This window comes from Chiloscyllium plagiosum, unplaced genomic scaffold, assembly GCF_037043375.1.
Source record: "Chiloscyllium plagiosum isolate Xiang-an unplaced genomic scaffold, Cpla_swu_hap1 HiC_scaffold_43, whole genome shotgun sequence".
Classification (NCBI taxonomy): Eukaryota; Metazoa; Chordata; class Chondrichthyes; order Orectolobiformes; family Hemiscylliidae; genus Chiloscyllium; species Chiloscyllium plagiosum.
In genome coordinates, this window is record NW_028270181.1 from 38068590 (window position 1) to 38081629 (window position 13040).

Below are 13040 nucleotides of genomic sequence, written 5' to 3' on the forward strand. Positions count from 1 at the left end.
ACAGTTTGGGGCTCGAATCCGTGATTTGAGCTGGTTTCGACAGATTTGCATAGATTTGGTTGACGAAAAGTCCCAGCAGATTTAAACACGTGCAGGTTACTGTCCAAGAACTTTAAATTAAACACAACTGAGACAATTTGCTTGATTTTTGTGACGTGTAGTTATACGAACTATAAGTGAGAAAAATGACTCTAAAAATTACACAATAGGTTCGGGGATTTGAGGATGATTCTCAAATTTGCCAAGCAAGTTTAGAAGGAATGAGAAAGGCCACAATTTTAGAATTAGCAAATAAGTTAGGTATGGCTTTAAACATGGACAAAAGTGAAGCTGAAATTGTAAGTGAATTACTCAAACAATTAGCTGTGTCAGAGAAACAGACAAGTCCAGTCGAGTTAGAAAAACTTAAATTACAATTGAAGAAAATGGAATTAAAAGATAAAAAAAGACATAGAGGAAAGAGTGAGGGGGAGAGAAAGTGAAACAGAGAGAAAGAGAGAAATAAGAGTGAGGGCGAGGCAAAGAGAGATAGAGAATGTTCTTGATTCAGCAAAGAGACATAGAAGAAAGAAAGGGAGAGAGAGAAGAGAGAGAAAGAGAATTTGAACTTGAGAAGTTGCTACTCCGTCAACAAAGTCAAGTCAAAGGTTGGAGATTAAAAGAGAAGATAGTGATACACACACACACACACACACACACACACACACACACACACACACACACACACACACACACACACACACACACACACACACACACACACACACACACACACACACACACACACACACGAAAGATGTTCAAACCTTTCTTATTGCATTTGAAAAATTGGCCAGGCAGGTACAATGGTCCGAGGATTTTTGAGTAATGTTAGTTCAGACTGAACTGATAGACAGAGCGTGTGAGGCATTTGACACATTGTCAAATGAGGTGTCAAGAAATTATGAAGAAGTTAATCAGTCTATTTTAAGTGCTTATAAATTGGTATCAGAAGCATATTAACAGTGGTTCAGAAACAGAAAGAATGAGCCAGGTCATACTTATGTTAAGTTTGAAAGAATTAAAGTTAGTCAATTTGATCGATGGGTGCGTGCTTGGAAAGGAAATCGGACGATTGAGACTCCAAGAGAGATTATTCTGCTGGAGGAGATATGATAAGAATTCACGTGGATAAACAGGAATTTCAGGAAGCGAGAAGGGCAGCAGAATTACAGGATGAGTACATGCTCGTGCATAAGGTAAGCTTCCGGCCAGAATCTCTCCTGTGAGGGATAGAAGTTGGGAGAAGAGATTATCCTATACTACTAAACCAAGAGTCGAACGCATTGCTAAGAATTTAGCACAGGATTTTTACAATAATCCCAAGAAGGTGGACAGCAGGTGAAGGGCCTTAGATATTTTCACTGCAATAGAGATGGGCACATACAATTACAATGCCGATGGTTTCAAAAGGACACTGCGAAGATATGTTTTCACTACCAGAATGTGCGACACATAAAGTCACAGTGCCAGTCGTTAAAGAAAGGCACCATAGGAAAAAGATGTGGAAAAAGAAGCTAAGCATTAGAGAAGATTAGAGAAGATAGTGAAGGAGACACCAAAAATAACTGAGGAGCTGCTGGAGAGTACACAGCCAAGGAACGGGCTGGGTTTGGAGTTAGGACCTGATTTTGGCAAAGAATTCGCCCATGTGGATAAAGTGTACTCAGAAAGAACAGGGGGAGAAGGACAAGAAGTTATAAATTTGAGAAATATAGGATCTAACCAGTCGCTGATAGGAGAGGATGAACGAATATGCATTCTTTCTGATCTGTTACCCGAAAATGTGGCAATCTGTCAGAGAGAAGGACAGAAATGTGGCGTTCACTATGTAAACAAAGAACAAATAACAAAGAAAATTTACAGCCCAGGAACAGGCCCTTCTGCCCTCCAAGCCTGAGCCGATCCAAATGTAATGTCTAAACCTGTCGCTCAATTCCTAAGTATCTGCATCCCTCTACTCCCCACTGACTCATGCATTTATCCAGACGCATCTTAAATGAATCTACCATGCCTGCCTCAACCACCTCTGCTGGCAACGCGTTCCAAACGCCCACCACCATCTCTGTGAAGTACTTGCTGCGAGTATCCCCCTTATACTTTCCACCTCTCACCTTGAAAGCGTGACCTCTTGTTTTTGAATCCTTCACCCTGGCAAAACGCTTGTCTCTATCCACCCTCAACATACGCTTCATGATTTTATAAACCTCAATCAGGTCCTGCCCATCTCCTTTATTCTAATGAAAATAAACCTAACCTACTGAAAACCTTTCTTCATAGCTAGCACCTTCCATACCAGGCAATATCCTCCTAAATCATCTCTGCACTTCTTCAAAGCGTCCACATCCTTTTCGTAATGTGGCCACCAGAACTCTACACAGTAATCTAAATGCAGCCGAACCAATGTCTTGTACAACGTTAACATGAGTTGCCAGCTCTTATACTCAATACCACGTCCAATGAAGACAAGCAGACTATATGCCTTCTTGACCACTCTCTCCACCTATGCCGCAAACTTCAGGGTACAATGAATCTGAGCTCCCAGATCTCTCTGCCCATCAACTTTCCCAAGGCTCTTCCAATTTTTGTATAGTTCACTCTCGAATTCGTCTTGCCTAAATGCATCACCTCACATTTGTCTGGATAGAAATCCATCTGCCACTTTTCTGCCCAACTCTCCAGTCTATCTATACCCTCCTGTATTCTCTAACAGTCTCTTATGCTTTCTGCTATTCCACCAATCTTCGTGTCATCTGCAAATTTGGTTTCTAAACCAACAGTTGCCTCATCCAGATCATTTATATATATTACAAACAACAGTGGCCCCGACACTGACTCCTGTGGAGCACCACTGGTCACATTTATCTATTTCAAGAAACTCCCCTCAACTACTACTCCCCATCACCTGCTGCTCAACCATTTCTTTATCCACCGAGCTCGAACACCCTGCACACCATATGACTTCACTTTCTCCATTAGTCTACCGTGGGGAGCCTTATCAAACGCCTTAATAAAGTTCCATGTGTATGACATCAACAGTCCTTCCTTCATCTATCAACTTGGTCGCTTCCTCGAAGAACTCTGTTAAGTAAGTAAGCCTAACACTGATAAGTCCATTCTTTTCGAAGTATAAATAGGTCCTATACCTCAGTATCTTCTCCAACAACTTTCCCACTACTGACGTCAGGCTCTGTAGTTACCCGGAATATCCCTACTACCCTTCTTGTACAGGGGGACAACATGAGCAAATCTCTAGTCCTCTGACACCACACCTGTATTTGAAGATGCCACACAGATATCTGTCAGGGCCCCAACTAATTCCTCTCTTACCTTCCTCAGCAACCCGCGATAGCTCTCATCTGGTCCTGGGGATTTGTGCACCTTAATAAACTCTAGCGTACCCAACACATCTTCCTTACTTATGTCAACGTGATCCAGATGAATTAAACTTCAATCTCTAATCTCAACATTCATCATGTTCCTCTCCTCAGTGAACACTGATGCAAAGTAATCATTCAGAATCTCACCCATTCTCTCAGATTAGACACACAGGCTTCCTTCGTTATGTTTTAGTTGTCCAATCCATTCACTAGTTACCCACTTGCTTCTTATATAAGAATAAAATGCTCAAGCATTCTCCTTAATTCTGTTCGCTAAAGCTATTTCATGACTCCTTTTAGCCCGCTTGATTGCTCGTCTATATCTTGTCCTACACTTCTGATATTCTTCCAGGGCCCCTTCTGTTCCTAGCTACATAGACCTTATGTATGCTTCCCTTTTCTTCTTGGCTAGTCGTAAAATTTCTCCTGTCATCCACAGTTCACGAATCTAGCCCATCCTATCCTTTACCTTCAACGGGGCATGCTTGTCCTGCACTATCTTCAACGTATCTTTGAAAGCCTCCCACATCTCAAATGTGGACTTCCCTTCAAATAGCTGTGTCCAATCCACATTTCCGAGCTCCTGCCTAATTTTGATAAAATTGGCCTTGGCCCAGTTTAGTACTCTTCCCTGAGGACCACTCTCTTCTTTTTCTACGAGTATTCTAACGCTTACAGAGTTGTGGTCACTGTTCCCAAAGAAATCCCCCACCGCAACTTCTACCACCTGTTTTGGCTCGTTACCTTGTACCAGGTCCAATATGGCCCCTTCACTCATCAGACTACTGACATTCTGCTCGAGAAAATTCTCCAGGACACTTCTTACAAATTCTACGCCATCCAGTCCTCTGACGTTAAGTGTATCACAGTCAATGTTGGGAAAATTAAAATCCTCCATCACCACTAACCTATTACCTCTACATCTTTACGTAATCTGTTTACCTATTTTTCTTCTACCTTACGATCACTCTAAGATCCGGGTGGAGTGCCAGCTTAAGACTGGGGATGTTAAAGTGGAAGTGATTGGCAGAATGTCAGTTCTCGGAATTCAGTTTGGTCTTGCGATCCAAGATGGGAGTGACACTCCTTGTTGTGGTTAAGGTCAAGGAAGACCAAGAAACTGCGGAGTTAAAACAGGAATAACACAGTATTTGCTCAGGTTGTGTGGTAACCAAATCCCACTATCATAAGTCACAGCACGAAGTGAAAGGTGACAAGAAAAAGGAAGGAGTTGGGTTTCAATTAGCAGATACCCTGCTTGATGTAATGCTGCAGGAAAAAGAATCCTGAACGGGCATAGGGTCAGACAGAAGTGTGTAGTCTTGAAAGGTGAAGATACTTGCAACAGCAAGACCAGATGATAAAAGATATATATGTAGATGCTTGCTCTGAAAGGGAGGCATAGAATAATCCAGAGGGCTATTATCTGAGAAATAGAATCCTCAGGAGAAAATAGAGTCCACGGCACATTATTGCCTAGGATACGTGGGCTGAAGTTCACCAGATTGTGTTACTGGTGCAATGCAAAAAGGAAGTGCTACGGGTAGCATGTGAACTTCCTGTAGGAGGTCACCGATGGGTATAAATGACACGGGCTAACATATAAAAACATTTATTGGCCTAGAATGCACAAGTACGTAGTTACTGTTTGCCATAAGTGTCATACATGCCGAATGGTAGGTAAGACACAGGTGGCAATAAAACTAGCACCTTTGTTGCCAACTTCTGCATTTGAAAAAGCTTTCACTTGGGTTATAATTAATTGTGTCGGTCCCTTGCTGAGAACCACAATTCATAACCATAATAGATGTGTCAAACAGATTTTTGGAGACAATGCCATTGCGAGCTATCTTGGCAAAAACGCAGGCGTGCAGTTAATAGCTTTCTTCACACAGTATGGGCTACTGAGAGAGATTTAGGCAGAACAAGGGTCAATTATTCATGCTCGGCTATTGAAGGAGATTATGGATAGCATAGGTATATAGCACTTTTAAATCATGTGTGTATCATCCTGAAACCCAGAGGGAATTAAAAATGTGACATCAGAGCTTGACGACCATTTAGAGAGCATCTGTCAGGATTATGCAAATGATTGGGATAGATGCATTTCCTTCATATTGTTTGCCATTCTCCATGCCTCAAACGAAACTACCCAGTTTACTCCCTTTGAGTTAATATTAGGTTATGAATTGAGAGACCATTTGAAATTAATTAAAGAGAAATTAATAGGACCAAAGTCGGAGACTTTGGTTTCTGACAAGAATTATTGTCAGAGAGGGTGAAAGAAATGTTTGCGTTTGTAGTCCCAAATGGGCTATATCAGTTTAAAGTAATGCCCTTTGGAATGAAGTACGTACCCGCCAACTTCCAAATACTCATTAACAAGAGTTTTGGCTGGGACTTATGGGACAAAAGGTTTCGGTGAACAGAATCGTGCCAGGAGGCTTTTGACTATTTGAAATCGATATTAAGCACCACGCCAGATTTAGCTACACCAAACTTTTCAAATGGTTTTAAAGTCTCCATCGACATTCATGACATTGGATTTGGAGCTGTACTCTGCCAGGAATATGAGGATTGCAGTGAACTGCCCGTTGGTTACTTTTCGAAGAAGATCAATATGCATCAGAGGAAATACTCCACAATCGAAAAGCAAGTATTGAAGTATTAAAAAAGGAATGAAGCCACCTTTTCATTATGATGGTTCATTTCTCTCTTAAGGGGGAAGGCACTATAAAGATATGGTTGACCCTCTAAGCGGGTTGAAACAGCAGACACAGCACCAAATGTTTTCAATAAGGTAACAATGCGACAGTGGGTGGAAAACTCAATTAGTTCGTACCCTGGAGACAAAAACAAATTCGAATTCGGCCAACATATACCCCGAAATAAATACGAATTTTCAATCAAGTTTGAATTACATATATTGACGATTTTAAAAGCCAAGAACACAATCGGAGGCTCTGGGGTATTGGACCAGGGGAAATCAAGCAGTTGGGAGGAGAACTTCCAAGTCCTTCCATTTAGTTGAAAAAAAATCTCTCTTAAAAGTTCATTTTCGATTAGTAAACTGATCGAAATTCCTGGCAAGGAGAAAAGAAGACACAGGAAGATCCGAAACAGCTACAAGGTTTTGCGATAAGAAGCATTGTTTTGTAAATCTTTATTGGCAAATTTCTCGGTCTAATATTATTAAACGGAAGGTTTAAGTTAGATAGGGAAAGAAGTTGTAAGTAGTGGTTAGTAATTATTCTCTGTTATCCGTTAAGACATAAAGTTTTTAATTTTTACTTTACAGATTCCAAGACCACTCGAATGTTTACAGATTACTGCATGGGATAAAACTTTTCTGTGTTTCTGGTTTTAAAGTAAGCATGAGCATTTACCCCGTGTCGTAACAACATAGATTCTTGAATGCTGCGTGCCATTTTGATATTTTTCTTAAGAAGACACATGTTGTGTTAGTATGCTGCTTCTGTGCACAGTCTTGTGTGGCTACACTTGGCGTATTGCGTACAGTTCTGGTCAGCGCATTGTAGGAAGGATGTGCAGGCTTTGCAAAAGGCTCAGATTATATTTTCCAGGATTTTGCTAGGTATGTATGGAAGGTCTTATGGGGAATGGCTGAGGGACTTGAGGTTATCTTTATAAGTGAGAAGGAGGGTGAGATCTGACGTAACTGAGGTATATAAGGTAATCATAGAGTTAGACACGGTAGACATGAGAACATTTCTCCTCACATGGCGATGGCTAGCACGAGGTGAAAAACAACTTTTAATTGAGGGGTGACAGATATGGGAATGACGTCAGACATTTCAGTTTTGCTGACGATACACACAGGAAAGGCATGACTGAGTGTGGATTAAACTTGGCAGATGCATTTTCTTGTCGAAAGAGTGAGGGCACACAATTTGGTTGCAAGAGTCCAAATGCAGTCTACGAGTAAAATCGAAAGAAACTTCAAAAATGCGGTGCTGGATAATCTGGGTCCTCTTGAAAGGATACATACGAAGGTGAATGACGTTTTTACTTTACTGGCAAAAGTATGACCTTTCATCATGCTCATAAGGATAGTGATGGAGTAAGTGTGAGGGGGTCAGCCTGATAGAGATGCAGGAAGTCTGATGGGTTCTTGGTGATACTGACGCAATATACGTGAGGGGGGTCAGGCTGCTATGGATGCAGTAAGTGTGAGGGGGTGAGATTGATAATTACGTGGTAAGTGTGAGGGTGTCAGGGTGATTGTGATGCAGTAAATGTGATGATGTCAGAGTGAAAGTGAGAGAGGAAATGTGAAGGGGTCAGGCTGATCAAGATGCAGCAAATGTGAGAGTTTCAGGGTGATTGAACGCAGTAATTGTGAGGTGGGTCAGGGTTAACAGTGATACAGTCAGTGTGAGGAGACCACGGTGAAAGTGAAGCACTAAGTATGATGGCTCCAGTGTTATTGTGTCACAAGAGGTGTGAGGGTGTCAGGCTGATAGTGTTGCAGCCAGTGTGAGGGGGTCAGGGTGATCGTGACGCAGCAAGTGTGAGGGGTTCAGGCTGCTATTAACGCAGGAAGTGCAAGTGAGTCAGGCTGATAGAGATGCAGTTAGTGTGAGGAGTTTAGAGAGTTGGTGGTGCTGGATGGGTGAGGGGGTCAGGGTCATAGTGACACAGTAAGTTTGAGTTAGCAGGCTAATACAGGCGCAGTAAATGTCAGCGGCTCAGGGTGATAGTGACACTGAAAATGTGAGGGTGCCTGGCTGATAGTGACACAGTAAGTGTGAGGAGTCTGGATATTAGTGATGCAGCATATGTGAGGGGTTTCAGGCTAATAGTGGCACAGTACGTATGAGGGGTCAGGCTTTCACCGGACACCCTCACGCAGTAAACGTGAGGGTGTCCGGTGAAAGTGAGGGAGTAAATGTGAAGAGATCAGACTGATAGTGACGCAGTAAGTGTGAGGAGTCAGGGTATCAGTGGTGCACTAAATGTGAAGATGATTCAGGCTGACAGTGGCGCAGTATGTGTGAGGGGCTCAGGGTGATATTGACGGGGGGTAATGTGAAGGAGTCAGGCTAGCAGTGACGCAGCAGATATGAGGGGGCAGGGTGATGGTGACGCAGTAACTGTGTGGAGGATCAGGGTGACAGTGAAGAAGAGAGTGTGAGGACGTCAGGGTGGCAGAGAAAGAGTGACACTGAGGTGTCAGAGTGATGATGACAGAGTGAGTGTGAGGGCGTCAGAGTGACAGTGTCAGAGTGAGTGCGTGGTGTTAGATTGACGGTGACGGGGTGAGTGTGAGGGGGTCAGGGTGTCAGTGATGGATTGAGTTTGAGGGAGTCAGAGTGATGGTGATGGATTGATTATGAGTGGTTCAGGGTGACTCAACGAGTGTGACTGAGGGTGTCATGTTGATGTTGACAGAATGTGTGTGAATTGGCGAGCATGACAATAAAAGGGTGAGTTTGAGGGGTCAAGGTGTAAGCAACGGAGTGAGTGTGACGTGGTCAGGGAGTTGGTGACGGATTGTGTGTGATGGGTTTAGGCTGACTGTGACAGTGTGAGTTGAGGGGACAGGGTGACGATGATGGATTGAATGTGAATGGCTTAGAGTGACAGTGACGGACTGAGTGTGAGGAGCTAAGGGTGACGGTCATGGCATGAGTGTGAGGGGTTAGGGTGACGGTGACAGAGTGAGTGTGAGTGGACAGGTTGATGGTGATGGAATGAGTGTGATGGGTTCAGGGTGACGATTATGAAGTTAGTGTGAGGGGGTCAGGGTGAAGATGATGGAGTGAGTTTGAGTGGTCAGGGTGACACTGATGGAATAATTTCTAGGGAGTCAGGGTGACGGAGATGAAGTCAGTGCGAGGGCATCAGGATGAATGTGGTGGAGTGAGTGTGAGGGGTCAGGGTGATGGTGATTGAGTGAGTGCGAGGGCATCAGGGTGACGGTGATGGTGTGAGTGTGAAAGGTTAGGATGACGGATTGAGTGTGAGCAGGTCACGGTGACAGAGATGCAATGAGTGTGAAGGGGTAAAGGTGACACAGTGAGTTTGAGGGGCTCAGGTTGACGTTCACGTAGTGAAAGTGAGAGGGTGAGGGTGACAGTGCCAGAGTGAGTGTGAGAGGGTTGACCTGACTGTGTCAGAATGATTGTAAGTGGTACAGGAGTAAGTGTGAGGGGGTCAACCTGAGGATGACGGTTTGAGTGTAAGGGGCTCGCCTGACAGTTGCAGAATGAGTGTTAGGGATACAGCATAACCGTAACGGAGTTAGTGTGAGGGATCAGGGTAATGGATTAAGCGTGAGTGTGTGAGGGTGACAGTGATGGCATGTGTGAGGGGTTCAGGGTGATTGGGACATAGTGTGAGGGGTACAGGGTAACAGTGAAGGAGTGAGTGCGACGTAGTCAGTGCAACAGTGATGCAGTGAGTGTGACGGTGTCATTGTGATGGTGATGGAGTGAGTGCAAGGGGGTCACTGAGAATTTGGGGGATTGAATGTGAGGATGCCAGTGTGAAAGTGATGGAGTGATTGTGACAGGGTATGAGTGAGGGAGTGATTACAAGGGGGTCATTTTGATCATGACAGTGTAAATGTGAGGGGGTCAGGTTGACGTTGATGGAGTGAGTGTGGCAGGCATCAGTGTGACCCTGGGGGAAGAAATGTGAGGCGGCCAGAGTGACAGTGATGGAGTCATTGATACAGGTTATGGGTGACTGAGTGAGTATGCAGTGGTCATGGTGACTGTAACAGAGTGACTGCCAGAGGGTTAGTCTCACACTGACGGAGTTACTATGATGTTGGGAGGGTGACTGTGATAGAGTGATTTTGAGGGGGTCAGCGTGATGATGATGGACTGATTTTGAGTTGTCAAGCAGTAGGTGTTGAAGTGAGTGTGACGGGGTCAGAATCACAGTGACAGATTTTGTGTGAGGGCGTCAGGGCGACTGTAGCAGTCTGCGTGTGACGGCTTTAGCGTGAGAGTGTAGCGGTGATGGCATAGGTGTGAGGCTGTGAGGATGACAGTGATTGAATGTGTGTGAGGGGTTCAGGTTGATTGTGATGGAGTGAGTGTGAGGGGAACAGTGTGACAGGGAAGGAGTGAGTGTGAGTGGGACAGTGTGAGAGTGATGCAGAGAATGTGAGGGTGTCAGTATGATTGTGATGGAGTGAGAGTAGGGGGTCAGTGTGAATGTGACGGAGTGAGTGTGCGTGGGTCAGGGTGACGGGGTCTGAGTGAGTGTGTGGATTATAATGATCATGATGCAATGAGTGAGGGTGTCAGTGTGACGATGAGGGTGCTGGTGTAAGGGGTGAGAGTGACAGTGAAGGAGTGAGTTTGAGATGTTAAGGAGTAGGTGATGGATTGAGTGTGACAGGGTCACGGTTACGGTGACGGACTGAATGTGAGGAGGTTAGGGTCACAGTGATGGAGTGAGTGTGAATGGGTCAGGGTGACAGTGATGAAGTGACTGCGAGGTGTCAGGGTGACGTAGCTGGAGTGAGTGTGAGGTGGTTATGGTAATGTTGATACAGTGCGAGTGAGGAGGTCAAGGTGACGGTGATGGAGTGACTGTGAACAGTTCTGGGTGACAGTGATGGACGTGTGTGAATGGGACAGAGTAACGCAGTGATTGTGAAGGAGTCATAGTGACAGAGGCGGAGTGTGTTTGAGTGGGCAGGGTGTCATGTCTGCCTGGTCTGGGCAACATGTGATTCCAGACACAGATCAATGTATTTTGCTCTTCACTGCCCTCTGAGCAATTACGGATGGGCAATAAATTCTGCCGAGCCATTGACACCTACATCCCGTGAATATACAAAAATAAATGAGACTCCATGCAGAGAATTGGATCAGTTTTCACAAGCGTTTTAGTGATAGATGAAGAAGGAATCATAAAACAATAAACACAGGAGAGAAGCAACCAATGTCTGCAGGAACAAGGACGACTTCAGAAAGTAAGTGATACCAATGAGTGAGTTGCTCAGATGCTTTTCACTTTAGGCTACGGTTGTAACATGCCCTTGCTAGTGTCATGTTTGGGAAACATCTTTTGACAGGCAGGAGCAGGAGACCTTTCCTGAAGATAGGAGTTTCACCTACAAGTTCTGGAGTTGAGTATATGGCTGTGTGAAGCAGAGAAATCAGCTAAATGAATGTTGGGGCAGGAGTTGGGGGTGGGTTAAGGAGAGTGCGAAATGAGTGTATAGAGAAAAGGAGTCTGTATATTGTGTGTTGGAGGAGAAGCGACTGCAAGAGGATCGTGAGGGGACGAAGAGGCCGAAAATGAGCGTGCAAGATGTGGGCTTAAAATATTTTCAAAGTGCAATGGAAGTTACCAGGATGAGAAAGGGAGGCTAATAGAGTCAGATATTTTACACCTAACAAAAAAGGAACATATAGTCAACTGGGATGCACGAGATCTTTTCTGTGACAATGAATTTCTTGCTAATTAATTTGGAATTTCTTGTTCACGGCTGCAACAACTATGAAGGGAAGAGGAAAACCTTACCGCCCTCTTGACATGACAACCACACTTCCCTAACATTGAATTCAACACTCACCTCACCCCATTCTAGATTCAACCCTCTGAATTGGCCTCTTGACCTGACCTACCTGTTCATCTGGCTTCCCAACTATCTGCTCCACACTCTCTACCCAACTATCAAAATCAATTCCTAATTTTGCCTATCTTTCACCATCCCGCCTACATTTCACTCTCCCCGACACCCCTTTCTCTATTTCTCATCCCACTTCCCCCTCCTCACTCCTGGTGGAGGGTCATGCCCGAAATGTTGACTCTCCAGCTCCTCAGATGCTGACTGACCTGCTGTGCCTTTCCCAGCAACACAATGTATCAACTCCTGTTTGTGGTTTTGTAATTTCAGGAACTACTACTATTCTTAGGAAATATGTAGTTGAACTGAATGTAATGGCACTGTGCTAATTAGTAAATTTAAATCAGAGATGCAGTTTAAAGAAAAGTGCTAGTAACTATCTGGTTAAATGTTCCTGTTGCTTTGTATTTGTGATGGAAAAGTGTCAGTTGTGACTTTATTAATCTGTGGAAAATATGTTAAGGCTTACCGAATTTTATATGTGGAAGGATATAAGACTTACTTTGGAAAATAAAATTGTTGCATGTCTCTTTCATTGTGTCCAGTTCAGTACTGTGGTATCCAGAAAACTAATGTTTCCATTGTATGTTGCAGCCTTCAAGATTAATTGAGAGTTGACTGCATTTGAAGAAATTGTTGAATTCGAATTCTGTTTCTGTGTGAGTTTAAATTTGAGTTCAGTATTAACTAAAACAAGTGAGTCCAGTTTCTGCATGGCAACATCGCCCATTTAAATAAGTGGTTGACATTGAAAAAGTTATCCTCAAGCAAAACCAAGATGTGCCCTCAAAATTGTTCTGTTCAATCATGAAATGTCATATTACTAGAAATCCTACTATTCTTTGTTACTCTTTTTGAAATTAAATATAGAGCAGAACAGTCCAGAGAAGATGCTTGCAATTGGTTCTATTGATCCTATTTGATATTAAGGAGTTATTTCTAATTTCTAGTCAGTTACCTTGGGACTAAGAGAAAGGTTATTTCGATGTGTATTACAATGAAGGCAA